Raw genomic sequence first — 22,779 nt, forward strand, 5'->3', positions numbered from 1 at the left:
GGAGTACGTTCAATCTTGAAGAAGTTTAAGATGTGGACCATAGCACTGAAGCCTCGATGGAAGTTGAACTGGAACCACAAAGTGTTGTGGATGATGTTGTTCCACAAGGAGTTGAGGAACCACAACCAGTTCAAGTAGACCTACCTCTTCGCAGATCTGATAGGGTACGTCATCAGCCTGAGAGATACTCATTTCTCTTGTCTGACCATGATGATGTTGTGCTTATTGAGGATGAGCTACCTCCTATCAGGAAGTTGTGATGAGACCAGATTCTAAGAAATGGCTAGAGGCCATGAGATCCGAGATGGAATCCATGTACACTAACCAAGTATGGACTTTGGTTGATCCACCTGAAGGGGTCAAACCCATTGGGTGTAAGTGGATCTTTAAGAGAAAGACTGACATAGATGGACTTATTTATAAGGGTCGCTTGGTAGCTAAAGGTTTCAAGCAAATTCATGGTATTTGTTGGAACCCCAAGGTTGTTTTGGTGTGATCAACAAGTTAAGTTAGGTCCTGCGTTGTTTCTAACCTTGTGTCTAAGTGTGCAGGAGCTTAGGAGCACAGGTACTCGAGCGGAAGACGCGGCTAGCGAGAAGGACGGCACGCTGTGCGTCCGAGGGACGAGGTGCTGCGGAAGAGTACACCGTCGGACGAGAAGGAAGTGCGCGCGGTGGTTCCGAGGTACGAAAGCCGGAGTGGAAGATTGCTCGAGGAGCAAGAGACGCAGCTAGCGCGAAGGTCGGCACGAGGTGCGACCGAGGGATGAAGTCTGCGGATGAGTACGCTGGTGGACGAGAAGGGACACGCGACAATTCCGATGAACGAGAAGCCGGAGGGAAGCATGCTCGAGAAGACCGGAAGATGGGTTCGGGTGAGCCCTATTCCGGATGTCAGAGATCACCCAAGCAAGCGGAGCCGGAGCAGAAAGATCCGGACGGGGCGAGTCAACCGAGAAGAGACGAACCAAAAGTCAATGGTTGACTTTTGGCTCAGCGCCCGGGCTGTCGGGCGCCGGAGCTATCCGGTGCCGAAGCGTCCGGCGCCGGAGTGATTTCACGGATCGAGCTTTGACTCGATCCAGCTGAGGGATAAATCTTATCCCCCTAGGGCGCCGGAACCCTTCAGCGCCACCAAGGCTATAAATATAGCCTTGGTCCGAGCAATAATTACGATCATTCTATTTCCAAACACTTGTATGCTTTAGTTGTAGTTAAGCTTCTGTTTTTTGTGCCTAAACGCTGTAAGAGGCTTCTCCGCCTGAAGGAGTTTTTGAGCTTAATCTTCCTTGGAGTAACAACCACATCGGTTGTAACCAAGTAAACATCTGGTGCCTCGTCTTTTCTTTTATGCTTTTATTTATCTGCTTAATTCATTTTACAAGTGTTAGCTTAATCGTTCGAGGAAGGGTTGTCTATTTTTAATTGACAGGTTGTTTACCAACCCCTCTAGCCGGCCCAACGGTCCTACAGTATTGACTATGATGAAACATTTTCTCCAGTAGCGATGTTTAAGTCCATTCGGATCATGCTTGCTATTGCAGCGTACCACAATTATGAGATCTGGAAGATGGATGTCAAAACCGCGTTTCTGAATGGAAACCTGCTCGAGGATGTGTACATGACACAACCTGAGGGTTTTGTAGATCCACAGCATACTGGCAGAGTATGCAAGCTGCATAGGTCCATTTATGGACTAAAGCAAGCTTCTCGGAGCTGGAATCTTCGATTCGATGATGCGATCAAACAGTTTGGTTTCATCAAGAATGAAGATGAACCCTGTGTCTACAAGAAGGTTGTAGGGAACACAGTTGTCTTCCTTATATTGTATGTGGATGACATACTACTCATTGGAAAAGACATCCCTTTGCTGCAGTCTGTCAATACTTGGCTAGGGACTTGTTTCTCAATGAAGGACTTAGGTGAAGCATCCCGCATTCTAGGCATACAGATCTATAAAGATAGATCTAAGAGATTGCTTGGCCTAAGTCAGAGTACATACATTGACAAGGTACTACTACGGTTTGCCATACAGAACTCCAAGAAGGGATTTCTGCCAATGTCACATGGTGTGAGTCTTTCAAAGACTCAAGGTACCTCTTCTAGAGAGGAGAGAGACCACAAGGATCAGATCCCTTATGCTTCAGCCATAGGATCTATCATGTATGCCATGCTATGTACTCGTCCTGATGTCTCGTATGCTTTGAGCATGATGAGCAGATACCAGTCAGATCCAGGTGAAAGTCACTGGATAGCGGTCAAGAATATTCTTAAGTACTTGAGAAGGAATAAAGAATATTTCTTGATATATGGAGGCGATGACGAGTAGCTGTAAAGGGTTACAGTGATGCTAGCTTCCAAACTGACCAGGATGATTATCGATCGCAGTCTGGGTTCGTGTTTTGCATAAATGGTGGTGCTGTGAGCTGGAAGAGTTCGAAGCAGGACACAGTCGCTGATTCTACAACAGAGGTCGAGTATATTGCTGCATCAAAAGCAGCAAAGGAGGCAGTTTGGATCCGCAAGTTCATTACTGAACTTGGGGTGGTTCCTAGCATAGCTGATCCCATAGAGCTCTATTGTGACAACAATGGAGCAATAGCACAGGCTAAGGAACCTCGCTCACACCAGCGGACCAAACACATACTACGGCGCTTCCATCTCATTCGAGAGATCATCGATAGAGGAGATGTGAAGATTTGCAGAGTACCCACTGAGGCTAATATCGTAGATCCCTTAACCAAGGCTTTGGCATAGAGAAAGCATGATGGCCACACTAGGTCTTTGGGCCTTAGAGCCTATATTGATTGGCACTAGTGCTAGTGGGAGATTGTTCGTTAGAGTCCTAGAGTCAATCATTTGATGATTGTTGTATGGACTCGTTGTATCATATTCTTATATATATATATAAAGGCATTTGTTTATGATTATTATGCTTACTTGTATTGGTGTCAAATAACTAAGTATAATAGCGTCCTTGAGTAGAAGGTTCTTACTTATATCAATCGGTTAGTTGAATCGATAGTGAGATGATATAGGGAACACTACTCTTAATCATTCCTAGTCAAGTATTAACATTCAGAGACAATGTTAATACGACGAGACTAGCATGTAGGTCAACTCGATGACTTGATCTCACAAGTCATGGATATGGAGATATCAAGTTGACACATGAGTATGCATTGGAGAATGTATACTGAATGACCCGCCATGAGAAAGTATCATGGATCGTTATATGAGTGTCATATACTTTCTCATGTGACTATTAGTATGACTATTAGTCATTGGACCTGAAGTCACCATGGTTCTCTACATAAGGAGTTAAATACTTTAGTTTCGTCAAACGTCACCTGTAACTGGGTGGACTATAAAGGCGACTACTGAGTATGTAACGAATTATGCGGAGGGATGTGAGTGATGTAGATGAGATCTATCCCTCCTATATGACGGGAGTGACATCATTATTCTTGATAGAGTGACACCACTAAGTGCATGGTCATGCCCAAATGAGTCAATATAAGATGTTGAGCTCATTTGATTGAGTGAGTATACTTGGGATTCAAGATTTAGATTGATTAGAGGATAACACGGTCTATGTCTCATATTGATCAATCTAGATGTCAAGGATAGAATGACACTTGTCATATATTGTGAAGGGTCACAACTAGTAATCACAAGGTGATGTTGGATCTCAATATTCTTGTAACATGGGTAGTAATGATGTGTTGCTAGATATCACTCATTACTTATGCTTCTAAATGGGTTTAGGAGCATTGCCAACGTTACAAGAACCTATAGGGTCACACACAAAGGGCAATTAGATGGAGCTTAGGTTCATATGATGAACCAAGAGGATTAGGTTCATGTGATGAACCAAAATGGATTAAGAGTAATCCAAAGTAAACTAATTTAGTTGGACTCAATTTGGTTCATGTGTTAAATGAGTCTAATTTGGACTTAGACTCATTGAGCCAATTTAATTCAATGAATAGAGATTCATTAAATTAAAATTGACTTGAACCAATGGTTAGATTTGATCAACCATGGGAGAGAAGTGGTCAAGTTTGACTTGACTTGAGAGGAAGATGAAAGGTCAAGTTTGACTTGACCATTGCCACCTCATTTGTGAGTTGGCATTAAGTGGACTAATGATGATGTACCACATCATCAAAGTTAGCACATGTGTGTGTCACCTCATGAGGGAGATCAAGAGTTGTGACTCTTGAAATCCCATGGAGGTTTATAAGCCTCAAAAGGTGGCCGACCACTTAATTCACAAGAATGAGTTTCATTTGGTTTTGGTAACCTCCTTCTTCTTTCTCTCTACCTTTCTTCTCTCTCTCTCATCCACCATTGCTGATCCTCTAAGGTTGCTAGCACATCTTTAGAGGTTCTCTCCATCGATTTAATTTGTTCATGTGGATACACATAGAGGGTTGTACACTTGACAACCTTGAGATCCGACGAACCTTGGACGAGCGGGATACGCGAAGGGCTTCGCTACAAAGGTATAAGTCTCTTCCTTATAGATCTAGTGTAGATCTAGGATAGAAAACATGTACACAAAGTTTTTACGAAATTTTGTAACTTCGCACGGATCCGTTGGCATGAGATTCGAGGTTTTTGCAACGCAAAAAGAAGTTTTTGCATCCCGAAAAACCCAACAAACAGAATAGGGGCGGGCGACACGTCTCCTGGTGTGCCAGTCTGACCTTTATTCTATGCCCAAGTGGAGTATTGCTCCGGTCGATCTTCTTGGGTCACTCGGCCGCCCGACGCCGAGGTCGCCTGCTGCGCCATCTGTTCGGCTAATGCTTTTTTGCTGCTGCTCTACTATCTTTGTCGCTCGCACCTGGTTGAGCGCGTCGAGTTCTTCGGGAGAGAGCGTCACGGTGTGTGAACACCTAGCTTCCTCCATCTTCTCGGCTCGGATTCAGGTGTGTTCCCACAGACGGTGCCAAATTGATCCTGTCCGAGAGTCGAGTTGACGGGCGCTGGGGACGTGGCGCTCGCTGTTGTCTTCAGATGACCTCCAAGATGACGTGGACCTCCGGCGAACCTACAACAAAGCCGAGCCGGGAAGAGGTTCCCGACGACGACCCTCCGACGCTCAAGTCAGGCGACAACGAGATGAAGTAGAAGCAGAGTAACTAGACTATAACTACAGTGAAGAATTGCGCATACCTCCATCGAAGTCTAGGGGTCCTTATATAGGATCCAGGGGGGCTGCACACTTCCCGAGGTGTGCACGCTCCTCAAAGCATACCTCAAAATGGACGTGTCAGAAAAGTATACCTGACACCATACCGCAACCATCCGAGCATATCTCCGACATGACAGTGGAAACTTCCACCGTATGATCTTCTGTCCAGTCTGGTCGCCGACCATAATACCTGTCGGCGGTGCATGTCTCGAGAAGGATATCGCCAGCTGTCCATTTTGTCCTCTTCTCTCTCATCTGTTACTAGGCCGAGCGGGTAAGCCGCTCGGTCGCATACTCGGACGGCCATGCAGCTTTAGTTGTTCGGTAGCTCGGCCAAGCGAACATGCCGCTCGGCGAATCGACTCTTTCATACGAGAACCCCTGAGCATCGGAAACCCGACCTGCGATCGATCTGTCTTCGCGCCGATCGAGGCGCTATCATGGCCGATCGCTCGGCAAGAACATTGGACTGCCCATCTTGACTTTGACTTCCACGTATCATTGACCACTGTACGACCGGGCCCTCTTCTTCATCATCGAGATCTATATTAATAGGAATTTCGTGTATCGAACCATCCCTCTTCTAATAGTATAATAGTTTAAGGTGGTGATATTCATGGTTCAAGGATGATCTGGTCCGGTCCTGCTAATGTTGGTCGGTCGACCCTATTGACTAAGTACAGAAGTGGTCCTATATGTTTTGCGAAAAAGAGATAGAAGTATTTTACTATAGACAATTTGATGTGCAAGTCAATTTTAACTTGAATGCAAGTATTAAAGTTCGAGATTGTCACCAATATTATCTCAAGCTTAGGCTTGATCTTTTATAGATTTTGCAAGTATGAAATTTACATCCCTCCATCGAATTGATGGCACGATTCACTCAATGTGCATGTTATTTTAGATCAAATTAAAGCCGGTGTAACGCTTTGCATTTACGATCCCACCAAGCTAGTAAAGATTTAAGATTATGAAAAAAAAATCATCCCTATCTAATCCAAATCTTCTTTAAAAGAAGACAAACATTTATTTCTCCTTTTTTTCTCCCCTTTCTGTCTAAGTAGACAAATATTTTGATTCTCTTTCTTTCCTCTTTCCTCTTTCTTCTTCCTGGTCTTCACCTTTCACTTTTCATTTTTTTCTTCTTTCCTTCATACAGTTCTTCCTTTCCTTCTTCCAAGTCACACATGTATGATGTATCTATTGAAATCTAAGGTTATTTTGATATAATCAAACAAGTTAAATTATATTCTGTTAGTTTTTGATCATCGTGTCTAAGTGTGCAGGAGCTTAGGAGTACAGGAAATCAAACAGAATACGCAGCTAACGAGAAGGATGACATGAGAAGGGAGCCGACGGACTCGGTGCATCCGAAGGACAGAAGAGCTGTGGAAGAGTACACCGGTGGACGAAAAGAACGTACACGACGTTAGAGGGACGAGAAACCGGAGTGGAAGCCTACTCGAGGAGAAGGCCGAAATTGGATTCGAGTGAGCCTTATTTCGGTTCGCCGAAATCACCCAAGCGAACGGAGCCGGAGCGGAAGACCCAGATCGAGGCGAGCAGCACCGGAGCAGAGAGTCCTGATAAAAAAGTCAACCTTGTTGACTTTAAGGGTCTAGGCGCCCGGAACCTCTTTTTATCCACGGTCGATGTGGATGTTGACCGTTGCGAAGGAGATAAAGTTTTATCCCCTTCTAGTAGCCTGGAACCCTTCCAAGCGCCCCGACCAAGGCTTTAAATACAGCCTTGGTCCAGAAGCTTGACAATAACAAGAATTGAGTAGTGGGATAATAAACACCGGAAAATTATTCGGTTGCATCATTAAATACTTTTAAAATTTCACAAATACTACTACAAATATTCTATTGTTGTGAAAATAAATATATATTAGTATTAGTATTTTATGCAAAAAATGAACATAATAATTCTTTATATTGAAATAAATCTTGTAATAATTAGTATGTTGAATTTTAACGTGTTGGTGCATCACGTGGAAATTTTTTAGGTTTCATTTCATTAGTTTTACAAAACCTACCCCATTGTTTCATTATAGATGGATGAGACCATAAATAAGAAATTACAATTCTAATTGGTTTAATACAACTTTCTAAAATTTTTAAACAATCTTGAACACATAAATTTAAAACATAGCACATACACAACGAATATGAAAAAATAAACCGCCAATAATAAGTTGATAAACAAATTTTAGATCATCTATACAAGCGGTATTGGAACTAGCATTATCTAATGATATTGAAAATATTTTATAAGTTAAGTCATATTCTTCTAAAATTAAACATAATAATTGTGCGATGTTATAAGCATTATGTGATTCATCAAAAACTCTATAAGCTAACAATCTTTTTTGGAGGTTCCAAAACTTATCGATCCAATGGCAAGTCACACCCATATACGAATGGGTTTACCAATGATCACTCCTGATCCGGTGGTCAAGGCAGGGGGCCCCATTGCAAGAGGTCAACGCCACGTGGAGATTAAAGGGCCGGGGGGTCCATCGGAGGAGGATGATCCGACCGGACTCGGAAGAAAAGGATAGACCGATCGGTTAACCGAGAAGCATCCAACAGTAAGAGGTGCCCTGACAGGGGTCGGGATTCCGACGCTCAGTTGAAACAATGTCTAAGAGCCGAGCGGAAGGCACTCGCCCGGAAGTCTCCCCAACATATCAATGCAAGCGACAGGCGAGACGTGAGGGGCGTGCCGCCCGACCGGCGTAGGGGATGAGGGCCTTCCGGACGACGGTCTCCGTCCAGCCGGCCGGACGTACGTCCCAGCCGGCGGTCAAGTCCTATGGCTAGGCCATACTCCAAGTCTGACAACGAGGTGTTCTGTTGTCCCATCGAAGAAGTGATTGGACTGTAGCAATATGACGTCAGGTAAGCTTCCTGACAGACACATACCGAAGTATGGGCTGCGGACATGTATGTGCTTCGGTGGACGCACAGGAACCCTTCCACCGTTCTATATAACGAGCCTCATACTTCGCCGGAGGTACGCGTGAAACACCTTTGGAGCTACTTTTTCCACCATTTGCTTACCTGACTTGAGCGTTGGAGGGTCGCCGCCGGGAACCCCTTCCCAGCCCGACTTCTGTGCAGGTTCGCCGGAGCTTTGGACGACTAGCCGGAGATCTATATCAGCAAATCGGAGAGCGCCACGTTCCCAGCGTCCGTTGAGTCAGCGTTCAGACAGGATCAAATTGGCGCCGTCTGTGGGATCGCTCCTGCATCCGAACGGGAACAATGGACGAGGCTGGACGACAACACACGGTGACGCTTTCGACGGAGGAACTCGACGCTCTGGTCGAGATAAGGGTCGCTAAGCTTGTGGAGAAAAGCTCGAACCAGGGAGCAACAGCAACGTCTGGCGGTCGAGCGGAAGCACCACCGGCCACCGTTGCATTTCATCGAGCCCTATTCCGCACCGCAGCTCACAGAGATCGGGATCTTCTTCGGACGAAATGCCTAGGCGAGATGGCGGAAAGGAAAGCCCGGCGGACGCCTCCGAGAGGATTAATTGCCAATTTCGAGGCTATTCTCGAGATCCCCGCCAAGCACTACGTGCCTCCAACGATCGGCGAGTATAATGGGACAACCGACCCGGATGATCATCTTTGATAATGAAGCCACCCTGCATCAATATACGGATGGGGTGAAGTGTCGGGTTTTCCTCACCACCCTCAACGCTGGTTTCGGAGGCTGCCAGACGGATCCATCACGAGCTTCAAGGATTTCAACGGCCTTCCTCCACCATTTTGCGAGCAATCGACGCTACCAAAAGACAATCGCCATCAAGCAAGAAGCCCGTGAATCGCTCGAGCTTACATCCAGCGGTTCAACAAAGTGGCGATGGACATTCCAACGCCACCTCGAAAACCATGATGAATGCCTTCACACAAGGCCTAGTGGATGGGATTTCTTCCGATCGCTCATCAGGCCCCGAGACTATGATCACATGCTACAGGCGAGCGAATACATCAACGTGGAAGGCGCGGCTAGGAAAAAAGAAACTCCAACCGAGGGCTCCTCCGACCGGAAACCACCGCCACTCATCAGCCGCCCGGAGGACCAAGGGCGAGCAATCCGATCCCCATGCCAGGTCCCACGTGCAAGAAGTAGCCGCCAAGCCAAAGAAGAAATGGACCACGATGTTGCTCCTTCCACGGACGGATCGCACAACACAAGGATTGCAAGTCTTCCTTCGTGGCTCATCCTATGCCGGAATGGCGGCGACGGTCTCCCTCGGACGGGAGGCGGAGAACACATGAAGCCGTCGGACGCGAACCGATAGGCGGCAATGAACTCTCAATCGGCACGCTCTCCAAGGCAGGAGAATCGCCGATATGAGAAAGGTCTCGACCATCCGCTCGGGAAGAAGAGAATAGAAGTAATACTTCAGGCGAGATCAGCGTTATCATTGGCGGGCCGACGGAGGAGACTCTAACCGAGCAAGAAAAGCGGCGTCCGGCTCAAATCCATGCGTCGCAGAGCGGTAGTGGACCGAAATCGTTCGGGGGGACTGGAAGGAGTTGAAGTGTCCCACGCTCATCAAAGCGGTAATAGCCAAATATACTATTCACCGCGTATTTATTGACATAGGAAGCTCGGTCAACATCATATTTAAGAAGGCGTTCGATCAACTACAAATTGACCGAGCCGAGCTGCTGCCCATGACGACCCCGCTCTACGGGTTTACGGGCAATGAAGTCCTGCCGGTCGGGCAAATCCGACTGGCTATCTCGCTGGGAGAGGAGCCGCTCAGGAGGACGAGGACAGCGAACTTCGTGGTGGTCGACTCTCCTTCTTCCTACAACGTCATTTTAGGACGACCGGCGCTCAGCGAGTTCCGAGCGGCCGTCTCCACCTTCCACCCGAAGATCAAATTTCTCGTCGAAGACAAAGTGGGAGAGGTACGGGGAGACCAACTGGCAACTCGGCGATGCTACATTGAAATGGTCCGAGCAGAAGCAAGTTCCGCTCAGAAATCGCCCCGGATCGAGGTAAACGCTATAACTGAAAAGCCTCCCTCTTTAGTTTATGAAGAAAAAGAGGAAGTGCAGATACACCCGACCCGATTGGAGGCCACGACCTCCATCGCGTCCGATCTGGAGGCCAACCAGAAAGAGGAGGTGATCCAATGCCTCCGAAGAAACCATGATGTCTTCGTCTGGTCAACGCATGAGCTGCCCGAAATTTCACCAAGTGTAGCGCAGCATGAGCTCCACGTCCGACCGGACGCTCGGCCTGTGAAGCAGAGTAAAACAGAATGCCATCATCCAAGCGGAGGTGGAGAAGCTTTTGGAAGCTGGCCATATACGTGAGGTGCAGTTCCCGAGCTGGCTGGCTAAAGTAGTATTAGTCTCCAAGCCGGGCAACAAGTGGAGAGTATGCATATATTTTCGGGACCTCAACAAAGCTTGCCCGAAAGACTTTTATCCTCTGCCCCGGATAGATCAGTTGGTGGACTTTACGGCCGGCTGTGAATTAATATGTATGCTCGATGCTTACCAAGGCTATCATCAAGTGTCGCTCGCCCGTGAAGATCAAGAAAAAGTCAGCTTCGTGACGGCGGACGGCACATATTGCTATAATGTGATGCCGTTCGGATTGAAGAATGCGGGAGCCACCTATCAGCGCTTGATAAATAAAGTATTCAGAGAGCAGATCGGGCGAAATCTGGAAGTGTACGTGGACGACATCCTCATCAAGTCCGTCCGAGCGGCCGATCTCTTCAAGGACATGGAAGAAACCTTCCGAACGCTACGCAAATATGGGGTCAAGCTAAATCCCCAGAAGTGCCTGTTCGGAGCAAAAGGGGGGCGTTTCTTGGGGTACATAGTGACCGAGCGGGGTATTGAAGCAAATCCCAGCAAAATAAAAGCCCTACAAGACATGCCGCCCCCAAGAAATCTGAGGGAAGTGCAGCGTTTGACCGGTCGAATAACTGCTTTGTCCAGATTCATATCCAAAACTGCCGACTGGAGCCTTCCTTTTTTCAAAATCTTGCGCAAGGCCACAAAGTTTCACTGGGATGAAGAATGCGATCGGGCGTTCGAAGATTTGAAGACATATCTGAATTCTCTCCCGGTATTGGCCAAGGCGGTTGTAAGTGAGCCGCTTTGTATTTACTTGTCTTCAACCGAGCAAGCAATCGACTCGGCTTTAGTGAGGACGAGCGGAGAAGAGCCTGTGTATTTCCTTAGTCACATTTTAAAAGATGCTGAATCTCGCTACACTGGGCTCGAGAAGCTGGCTTTCGCTCTAGTCCTCGCCGCTCGGCGTCTCCGTCCATACTTCCTGGCGCATACTATCATCGTCAAAACCAATAGCCCGCTCGGCCGTGTTCTACTAAATCCAGAGGCATCCGGACGGCTCATCAAATGGACGACAGAGTTAAGTGAATTTGATATCCAATACCAGCCCCGCTCGGCAATCAAAGCGCAGTCCTTGGCAGATTTTGTGACTGAGGTGCAGAATTCGGAGCCGGAAGCCATGTGGAAATTATTTGTGGATTAATCGTCCACTCGGCTTGGAAGCGGGATTGGAATGCTGCTGCTCTCCCCTCAAGGAGAGAAGATGCACTTATCCGTCCGGCTGGATTATAAAGCCACGAACAATGAAGCAGAATATGAAGCCCTCATAGCCGGCTTGCAGGCAGCTCAGCATGTCGGCGTCGGTCGGGTAACGCTTCACTCGGATTCGCAGTTGGCCGCTCAGCAGCTCTCTGGTACCTTCGAAATCAATAGTGCTCGGCTCAAGCTCTACGCTGAAGCCTTCGAGAAGTTCAAAGCCGATTTTAGAGAAGTTATTGTCCAGAAGATACCCAGAGCATAAAATCAAGCGGCCGATGAGTTAGCCAAGCTCGCAAGCTCAATAACGCCGGTCGCCATTCAGCATCCAATTGAAAAAGTACTGTTGGTGGTGCACGTCGACCGGATGGATGGACTCACGTTTCCAAGCGACTGGCGGACACCCATCATAGAGTTCCTCCGCTCGAGCGCCACACCATCCAATGAGAATGAAGCCCAGCTGCTAAGAAGGAGAGACGGTCGGTTCACACTCATCGGCGATCAGCTTTACAAAAAGGCTTTCTCACGCCTGCTGTTGAAATGCGTGAGCTCGGAGGACTCAGCTTACATCCTCCAAGAAATACATCAAGGATCATGCGGAGGGCATCCGGGCGAACGATCACTAGCTAAGAAGATCCTGCTAGCTGGATACTTTTGGCCGACTTTACAAGCAGACGCAGCTCGGACCGTGTTGACGTGCCTTTCATGCCAGAAGTACCATAATTTCTCCCACCGACCGGTAGAGGAAATGAAGGCATCAACCGTTTCATGTCCGTTCGATCAATGGGGAATGGATATTGTTGGTCCATTTTCGATGGTGACCGGGCAGAGGAAATTTTTGCTAGTGGCGGTCGATTATTTTTCCAAGTGAGTGGAGGCCGAGCCGCTAGCAAAGATCACCGAACAGATGGTCAAAAAATTCATCTGGCAACACATCATCTGTCGGTTCGGCATCCCTCGCCGATTGGTTCCGACAATGGGCGGAAATTCACAGGGAAGATGCTAGAGGATTGGTGCAAAAGCTACGGCATCGAGCAACACTTCACGTCCGTGGCTTATCCCCAAAGCAACGGTCAAGCCGAAGTAGCCAATCGGGAAATTCTTCGCATTCTACGCGCTCGGCTCGACCATTTGGGAGGAAGTTGGGTAGATGAAGTACCGGGCGTCTTATGGGCCATCCGAACGACTCCAAAGGAAGGGACGGGCGTCACGCCTTTCCACCTGGTGTATGGCGGCGAAGCGGTCATTCCTGTTGAAGTCGGAGTTGAATCCGCTCGGATCCAAAATTATGATGAGGAAAACGCCGAGCGGAGGAACATGGAGCTGGACTTGGTCGAAGAACAAAAAGCCAAGGCGTCCATTCGGCTGATGGCGTACCGGCAGCGGATGAAGCAAAACTACAACCGTCGCGTAATCCCCAGATCATTCCAGGTCGGCGATCTTGTCTGGAAGAAAGTCAAGCCGGTCGGCGACGTCGGCAAGTTAGAAGCTCCTTGGGCGGGCCCCTTCAACGTTATTGAAAAGCTCCGCTTGGGAGCCTATTATTTGGAGGATGAAGTCGGGCGTCAACTGGACCGGCCGTGGAGCGCGAATCATCTCCAGCCTTATCGGGTTGGGTGAAAGGTGCACTAATGTAACTTATTTTAGCATATATTTTGGTCGCCCGTACCCTTGTAATGCAGGAAGCAAAATTAATTCAAAGGATGGCCAATGGGTTTGCCGAGCAGCTGTATTGAAGTTAGCCTTAAAAAAGGCCGTCGAGCTCCGACGTTAAATATCGAGAGACGAGCCGGCGTCTATAAACGTCCGAGCGGAAGTCCGTCGAGCTCCGACGTTAAATATCGAGGCAGTGGCGTCTATAAGCGTCGGCGGAGTCTGCCGAGCTCGGCGTTAACTATCGAGGCAGGCGGGCGTCTATAAACGTCCGGCGGTCCGTCGAGCTCCGGCGTTAAATATTGAGGCAGGCAGGCGTCTATAAACGTCCGGCGGAAGTTCGTCGAGCTCCGACGTTAAATATCGAGACGAGCCGGCATCTATAAGCGTCCGAGCGGAAGTCCGTCGAGCCGGCGTTAAATATCGAGAGGCGAGCCAGCGTCTATAAACGTCCGGCGGAGTCCGTCGAGCTCGGCGTTAAATATCGAGAGCGAGCCGACATCTATAAGCGTCCAGGCGGAAGTCCGTGAGCCGACGTTAAATATCGAGAGAGCAGGCGTCTATAAATGTCGGCGGAGTCCGTCGAAGCTCGACGTTAAATATCAAGAGGCAGACGGCGTCTATAAGCGTCGGCGGAGTCCGTCGAGCTCTGACGTTAAATATCAAGAGACGAACCGGCGTCTATAAACGTCCGAGCGGAAGTCCGTCGAGCTCCGACGTTAAATATCGAGAGACGAGCCGGCGTCTATAAACGTCCGAGCGGAAGTCCGTCGAGCTCCGACGTTAAATATCGAGAGACGAGCCGGCGTCTATAAACGTCCGAGCGGCTCGCATTGCAAAAATCTAGCGAAAAACCCCTTTGAGGTAAGGCGCAAAGCAAAAGATGGTTAATTAGAATTAAAAATGTGAGCACGTGAACGAGTGTCGTTCGCGCGCCGAGCGGCTACCCGATTGCCTGGCGAAAGACGTTATTGAAGGCAAGCGGCTTGAGTCCACGTTAGAGCGTGAAGCCGAGCGGAGGAGTTTTAAAAAACACTTAATGTGACGAAAGAAAAATTTCTTGCCAAAACAAAAGTTGAAGGAACAGAAAAGATAATCTATTTATGCCGAGCACTGGGCAAACCAAAAAAGTTACAACAAATAACAAGTTTGGCCGAACGACAAGGGTACAAAAAAGTTGATGAGAAACACTCCTCACGCGTCAAAATCAAAAAGTGCATCAGGAATGGCGCCCATCACGGTAGCCAGATCCTCTGGGGGGATGGTCAGCTCGGCGGGAAGGTGGCCCTTGGTCTTCAAGTGATCCACAGCCGCCTTGATCGCCTCTTCAAAGGTGAGGGAGATCTTGTCAGTAAATTTCTCCCCAAAGGCATCCGAGCGGACGAATGCCTTCCTCACTTCCTCAGAGCGAGCCGACTTCCCCTCCTGATACTCTTTGAGCGCGGCCTGGGAGGCATCGTTGGCAGCATGGAGAGCCTTTAAGTCTTCATCAAATTTCAGCAAATCGGCCGAGCGGCTCTCCTTCTCGGTGGTCAGAAGGGCATCCAGATCCTTGATGCGTTGTTCTAGCCCTCTGATCTCCACCTTCATTCGGTCCATGTCATCGATGGCCTGGCGCTTCCGAGTGGTCGCCGTCTTGATCTCCTTATCTCGTTGTTTGACCACCGCTTCAAGCCGAGCGACCTCGCTCGCCAGATCAGAAGCTCGTTTCCGTTCGGCTTCCAATAATCTTTTGGCCTTCTCCAGAGCGGCCGTCGGTTGTCGGTTGTCCCCTGCGGCTTTAAATTTTTTAAATTCATCCTCCAGCTCGGCCAACTGATTGCTAATGGCAATCTGCTCCACCCAGGTCTGTGAGCAAAAGTGAACAGGTTAAAAACTTAATTCAAATACACGAACAAAGAAAAAGAGCATACCCCAGTGGCCTGTTGAAGGTTGCTGTCACCGAGCTGCCCGGGAGTCATCGCGGTTATTCGGCGCCGAGCATCCTCCCAAGCTTTTGCAAGAGGGCCCGTCAAGGTGATCTGCTGCTCGGGGACCACTGGCCGATCAGCAGCAGCCATGTATTCCTCTGAGGGGAGGCGCAGGACGATTTTAATTAAATTCGAGCCGCCCGACTCGCTCTGAGAAGCATCGGCCTTACCGGATGGCCCACCGGTGGACGAGGAGGGAAGCTCGCCCAAACGCCTGATACGGCATAGAGTTCTTGAAGGGCTGGATGACGGCACCTCATAGCTTGCCCTCGGAGAGCCATGTGGGGTCGGGGTACTCTCTAGAGAAATGGTCCCCGATAACATCGGAGCATCCGCGCCCCGCTCGGGCTGTGGCTCATCAAAGGCAATTGATGCGGATGCCGGCTCTGGCCGTCTGCGCTTCCGAGTGAGCAGGGGAACATCATCGGCCGAACGGCCCTCCACTTCGGCTTGGGTAGAAGGTTCTGTGCCGCCCGCTGCCTCGTCGTGAGAGGTAGTAGCTTCTAAGGCTTCAGGGGCATCCTGAGTCCCCTCACTTGCTTCGCCGGTCGGATCAGCTGGATCAAGGCCCCGCTCGACGACCTCCTTGTTCTTCACCGCCTCAATCTGAGCGGCTTTCAATTTGAGCTTCTCGGTCGCCTTAGCACGCCACATAACTTCAGCTGCAGAAACAAAGATTAAATCAATTAGAATAAAAGAAAAAGGAGGGATGAGAATCGCTTACTCATGCTGCAGGGTAGATCAGCTGGGGTAGAAGACAGGTCGAATATATACATTACTCCCGGAAGGAGTAGCTTGTCAATGTGATAGCGCTGACCCACCAACCGCTCGGCCGCATGAAGGTAGGCCGCATCGCCTCTAAATTTGTCGAGTTCCGGTTGCGTCGGCATCGCCGTCTGCCACTTGGTACGGAAAGTTGGCCGCTCGGGAAAACACACATAGAAAAAGTGCTCCTTCCAATGTTTGTTGGAGCTCGGCATATTATCAAAAAGGATAAAACCTATCCTAGACTGGAAAATAAAGGTACTCCACTCGGCTTGCTTGGGATAAAAAAAGTAGTGAAAAATCTTAGGGTCGAGGGGAATGTTGTTCAGTTTAAAAAGGACTATCACTCCGCTCAACAGCCTAATGGAGTTAGGGACTACCTGGCCGAGCGGAATGCGAAAATAGTTGCAGATTTGTAAGAAGAACTTGTGGGGTGGAAAACGCAGCCCGGCCAAAAATTGGTCTCGGAAGAAAAGAACATGTGGCCGGTCGGTGGTGTCAGCTACTATGATGTGGTGGTCGGTCGGCAGATCATAGGTTCGAGTGAGGCGCAAGGCGTCCTCCTCATCGAACCGACTTTCCATGGTAGAATACCAATGACCAGGAGCACCGCCGGTCGGCTGTGAGGTACTGGTCATGGTATAAGGCCAGGGATAGACGCGTGATGGAAGGAAGGAGAAATAAAACTAGGAAAGAGTGCGGGATGATAAAAGAAATAGCTAATAGAGAGAAGAAAGGAGAGACAGCAAGGAAAAGGAAGTCTTACGGGCAAGGGAGATGATCGGAAGAAGCTGTAGGGTCGCCGGAGAGCCGGAACGCAAGGTCGCCGGAGAAGAAAGGAGCAGCGAGACGTCAGGAGGAGATGAGGCCGAAATGCGGCGGAAAGCGGAAGTCGGAGCTTTATAAGGGTGGCCGCTATTAATTTCAGCCGTCCGATCCAGGTCGTCGATAACGAGGTCATCATCTAGCCGTTCATTTCAAACGGCGGCTGTCCCATCGGAAGTGACGCCACTGCCATACCCTGACAAGAGAAAGGTAGCCACGTGTCAGCAAGTTACGGGTAAACGCACGTGGTTGACAGACGCCTCGGCATAATTTCCAAGGCACGGGCAAGATATCGCCGAACGGTCGAGCAACCCTCATCCTGTTCGAGCGGACTAAGGTATCGGTCGCTACTCGATCAGATCAGCAGTCCAGTCAGTCGGACTTCGCCTCCTTCGACTAGACTTGAGGGGAAGACAAGTGATCCGGTGGTCAAGGCAGGGGGCCCCATTGCAAGAGGTCAACGCCACGTGGAGATTAAAGGGCTGGGGGGTCCACCGGAGGAGGATGAGCCGACCGGACTCGGAAGAAAAGGATAGACCGATCGGCTAACCGAGAAGCATCCAACAGTAAGAGGTGCCCTGACAGGGGTCGGGGTTCCGACGCTCAGTTGAAACAATGTCTAAGAGCCGAGCGGAAGGCACTCGCCCGGAAGTCTCCCCAACATATCAATGCAAGCGACAGACGAGACGTGAGGGGCGTGCCGCCCGGCCGGCGTAGGGGATGAGGGCCGTCCGGACGACGGTCTCCGTCCAGCCGGCCGGACGTACGTCCTAGCCGGCGGTGGGTAAAGGGGGACAGGAACATCTTCTGACAGCTGTCAAGTCCTATGGCTAGGCCATACTCCAAGTCTGACAACGAGGTGTTCATTGGACTGTAGCAGTATGGCGTCATGTAAGCTTTCTGACAGACACATACCGGTGGACGCACAGGAACCCTTCCACCGTTCTATATAACGAGCCTCATACTTCGCCGGAGGTACGCGTGAAACACCTTTGGAGCTACTTTTTCCACCATTTGCTTACCTGACTTGAGCGTCGGAGGGTCGCCGCCGGGAACCCCTTCCCGGCCCGACTTCTGTGCAGGTTCGCCGGAGCTTCGGACGACTAGCCAGAGATCTATATCAGCAAATCGGAGAGCGCCACGTGCCCAGCGTCCGTTGAGTCAGCGTTCGGACAGGATCAACTCCAAATATCGGAACATAAAGAAATTTTATTATCTAATTTACTAAATTCATCAATTAAATTATTTTTTCCTTGTTTTACTAATTTTTTAATTATACGAGTAAGTGTAGTTCTAGGAATACGTTTAGCACATGAATTAAGATATTCTTTACAAAAATATTCAAATATTCATTTAGATCCAAAACTAAAAGAAAGATGTTCTACAGAAATAAATTTAGCTAATGATTCTCTTAATTTATTATCCGAATAAAAAAATAAATCAGAATCAATACTACCGCTAGTTGAAGAAAATCTTGATAATTGTGTTTGAGAACGGTCGAGTCTAAATTCTGTCGGGTGCTTCATTTCTACATGTCATTTCAACGACCCATAGCCGCCGCCGGCTTGGAATTTGTAGGAAGCATTATAGTGCTTACATTTTGTACGCATTTCTCCCGACGGAAGAGTGACATTCTCAAAATGTTTAGTGAAAATAGAAGACTTTAGAGGAGGAGGTTCTCAAACCTTAGAAGTAATTGCATCGATACTTCCTTATGTTTCAGGTGTCAGATTCAAAACATGCTCGATCTTATCATCGGTGGATTGATTGTTGGGGTCCTCCTCCCGCGGATTCATTATTTTCTTTCCCTTCCGAGCTCGAGATGATGCATCTCCGCGGCCTTCTTCCATTGTAATTGAAAATTAGAAACGAAAGCGTGTAAAGAATAAGAAATTGAGATTAAAAGTATAGAAGATATGTGTGAAAATGATGAAATGAGCTCTCTATTTATAGAGTTTTGATAGTAACGAACACTAAATCATAGTCATTGATTAAAAAAACGGTCAAATGATCCTAACTGTTGAAAAAAAATATCCAAAAAAACCCTCCACCTTCTCCCAACGGCTATGAATTGCCGGTTAACCGGCGGTTGCAACGGCTATGAACCGCCGGTTAACCGGCGGTTCAAGCCATTCAAAAAAAACAAAGGTTGAATCAGCGGGCCAAACCGACAATTAACCGGCTGTCTACCGGTTTTGCACCAATGGAATCGGAACCGGCCCGACAACTTGTCGGACCGGTTGACCTGGTTACGGGCCCGTGACGGGTCCAGGCTAGACCCGGCCCGGGGTTGGGTCTACTTCCTTTGGGCTGATACTTTAATTAAACTTAGTAGCATGTTGTGTAGATAGACTCAAGAAAACTCTAGAAACTTAATTCGAACAGAAAATATTTAATCATCCTTAACCACATAAAATTAAGCTTATTAATCCGATTGATATCTTATGGTAATAAATTAGTATTATTAAATCGATTATCTCAATTGATCCGAAAACTTATTTTATATATATATATATATATATATATATATATATATATATATATATATATATATATATATATATATATATATATATATATATATATGATTATATATAAAATCCTCTTTCAAGAAACTAAAATTTCTTTTAAATTCTATAATTAAATAGGATTATATTATTTCATACTATTTAATCCGTGGATCATTACATTAAAATTTATTTAATTTTTTCTTGAAAGACTGTTTCGTTGAAACACTGTCTTTTCTTTATTTTTTAACTCTTACTTGAAACAGTTTGTTTTTTAAATTTATAACATACTATTTCAATTGAAACAATTTATCATGAAACAATAAACAATAAATTATTATTTCATGTAAATTAAAAAAAAACACACAAAATCGTGGAACACTAAAATTACTGTTTCAGAATTAATGGTATGAAACGGTGACATACCATTTCTTAATTGATTAAAACATTAAGATTAAAAAAATATAAACTTAATCGAGGAAAACATAATCTCAATCGTTTAAATAAAATTCTAATTGATAATTAAAGTAGTCGCTAGTTTAAGACGGTTAATCAATTAAATTTTAATTACTTCTATTCAAAATTTTAAATTCGGCAATCGAACGCTTGATCAAAGTAATTGATTGAACGAGCACAATGTTACCTGAAATTAGGTTAAACAATGATAATTTTCACCGTTCTTTATATTCTTGGCAGTAACACAAAAAACTCGAAGATCAAGTCTATCCTAGTTTTCTCTTATATGATTTTTGACGATAAAAAAATTATATTAATTATGAAAACACATGATCTAGTATACAAACAACAATCGATAAAAAACTTAAACTTTATTGTCAATATAAACAATAAAACATAATATATGGCTCTGATACTAATTGATAGAACTTATATAAAACTTAAGCCTCATAGATTCTAAGGACTGTATACGAATTCGTATATAGGAAATACAAGAACATATGAGTATGGATTTTTGTTTCTTCGAGAATATGATATAAGAAAATAAATACATAAATATAATGACAAATAACCTGATCGAAGAGTCATGTCTTTATCTTTTAGTGTCGTCTAGAAGATCCTGAGGAAGAAGAAGTGGAAGCAAAAGGAGGATCTTCCAAAGGGCTTATGGGATGACGGCGCTAAAAAACTTCTTATCAATGGGGAACAAGAAACTAAGTCAAGATGATACCCTAAACTTTTGGGGACCTCTTCTTATATAGATAACCAATTTGTTATCAGCCCATAGATGATAATAGATTGGACTAAAGAGTTCTACACATTCAACCCATATCTAATAATCGGAAACCCACTAAATATAAGTTAGATCATTTTAAAGGGTTCGGATCGTATTCACATGTGCAACTTATAAATAAGCCCACCTAATAGGGATAATTATATTCAACATGCAATTCATAGGAAATTTAAAGTTTACCCTTTCTTACTTTTTTTTCAAAGTTCCCCTTCCCGTTATTTATCCTTTCCTCCTCCTCCCTCACCTCCTCTTATAAAGGCAAAACTATAAATGACTTAACTGCAAACTTTAAAATAAAACATGTTGTGCACTACACAATCATGTACAGTGTGATACGTAGCATAACTTTGTTGTATAAATATAAAAAGAATTATTACGCTGGCACGCTGCTACACGCTCGCATTTGCCCCTATGGCAAGTAGTAGTGGATGACAATTTCATCATTATGTGATGGAGCATTAGATATCCCACCTGAATGTAGGAGGGTATAGAGGGACTATCGATATTCGATATATATATACTCATTCTTACGGATTTTATGTACACCCAAGGTACCTCCAATGCATTGGAGGCATCTTGGGAATTTTTTTTTTTAATATCGTTGAGGCACCTGGATTTGATCCAGGCGCCTCAATTCTTTATTTCTTGTTTTTTTATTTTTTGTTTATTTTTTTTAGGGTATATTATATATGATCCGGCAGTAAGAATGGGGGACCCCGTTTAGTAGAGTCAACGCCGCGAGGAGGGCCAAAGGCCTTGGCCAAGCGGATAAGGAGGGCGACGACCAGCTGAAGCTTCCGAGCGGAAGCAATACACCTCGCCGGAGTCGGGGTTCCGACGCTCATGATGAACAATAGGAAAGGTCGAGCAGAGGGCCTGCTCGGCCGAAGGAATAAAGCATCAACGCTGCGAACAGTCCAGAGCACATGACCAGGAAACTCCCGTGCGGATCATAACACCCGATCGGCCGGACGCGAGGAAACTGCCGACCGGTCGGACGATCGACGGGGAGTAAGAAAAGGCAAGGATAGAAACATCTTCTGACAGCAGATGATATGCAGGATCTTAGGACATGGGCTCACTGTCCCATAAAAGACGTGCTCGTACTGTAGCAGTAAGGAGTCAGGCAAGCTCCTCTGACAAGCCCATACTGGGTATGGGTTGAGGGCACGTGTATGTGCCTCGGTATATGTACATCAGTCTCCTCAGAAGTCTATATAAGGCCTCCACTTCTTCAACCGGAGGCACACGAGTCTTCTGCTTCTAAGCCACTTCTTTGTTATTCCTCGCCTGACTTGAGCGTCGGAGGGCCGTCGCCGGGACACCCCTCCCGGCCCGGTTTTGCTGTGGGAGCACGAGGATCTAGCGAGCGCCACATCCCAGCTTCGCTGACCCTGGTCGACAGGATCAATTTGGCGCCGTCTGTGGGAACACACCTGCAGGACGAGGCTGGAAGAATACATACCGTGGCACTCTCACAAGAAGAGTTGGACGCCCGGTCGAGATAAGGGCAAACTTGTGGAGCAAAATGAAAGAGGCGGTGGCCGAGCAACAAGCAACATCTCTGCGGTGGCCGGAAGCACCTCAAGCCACCGCTATGCTCCATCGGGCCTTATTCCGCACCCCAGCTCGGAAAGATAGAGGATCTTCTTCCGACGAAATGCCTAGGTGAGACGCCTGAAAGGGAAGCTCCCAGCGGACTCATCTCCCGAGCGGATCAATCGCCAATTCTGAGGCTATTCTATAAGACCCTCTGCCTAAACACTACCCCCGACGATCGGCGAGTACAATGGAACAATGAGACCGGATGATCATCCGGTAAGTTCGATAACTGACTCGCTCCATCAATATCTGATGGAGTAAAGTCTTGAGTCTTTCTTACCACTCTCTCGGGATCGGCTCAACGGTGGTTTCGGAGGCTGCCGGACGGATCCATCACTAGCTTCAAGGACTTCCGAACAGCCTTCCTCCACCACTTCGCCAGCAGTCGGCGTTATCAGAAGACAAGTGTCA

This window comes from Zingiber officinale, chromosome 3A (genome assembly GCF_018446385.1).
Source record: "Zingiber officinale cultivar Zhangliang chromosome 3A, Zo_v1.1, whole genome shotgun sequence".
NCBI lineage: Eukaryota > Viridiplantae > Streptophyta > Magnoliopsida > Zingiberales > Zingiberaceae > Zingiber > Zingiber officinale.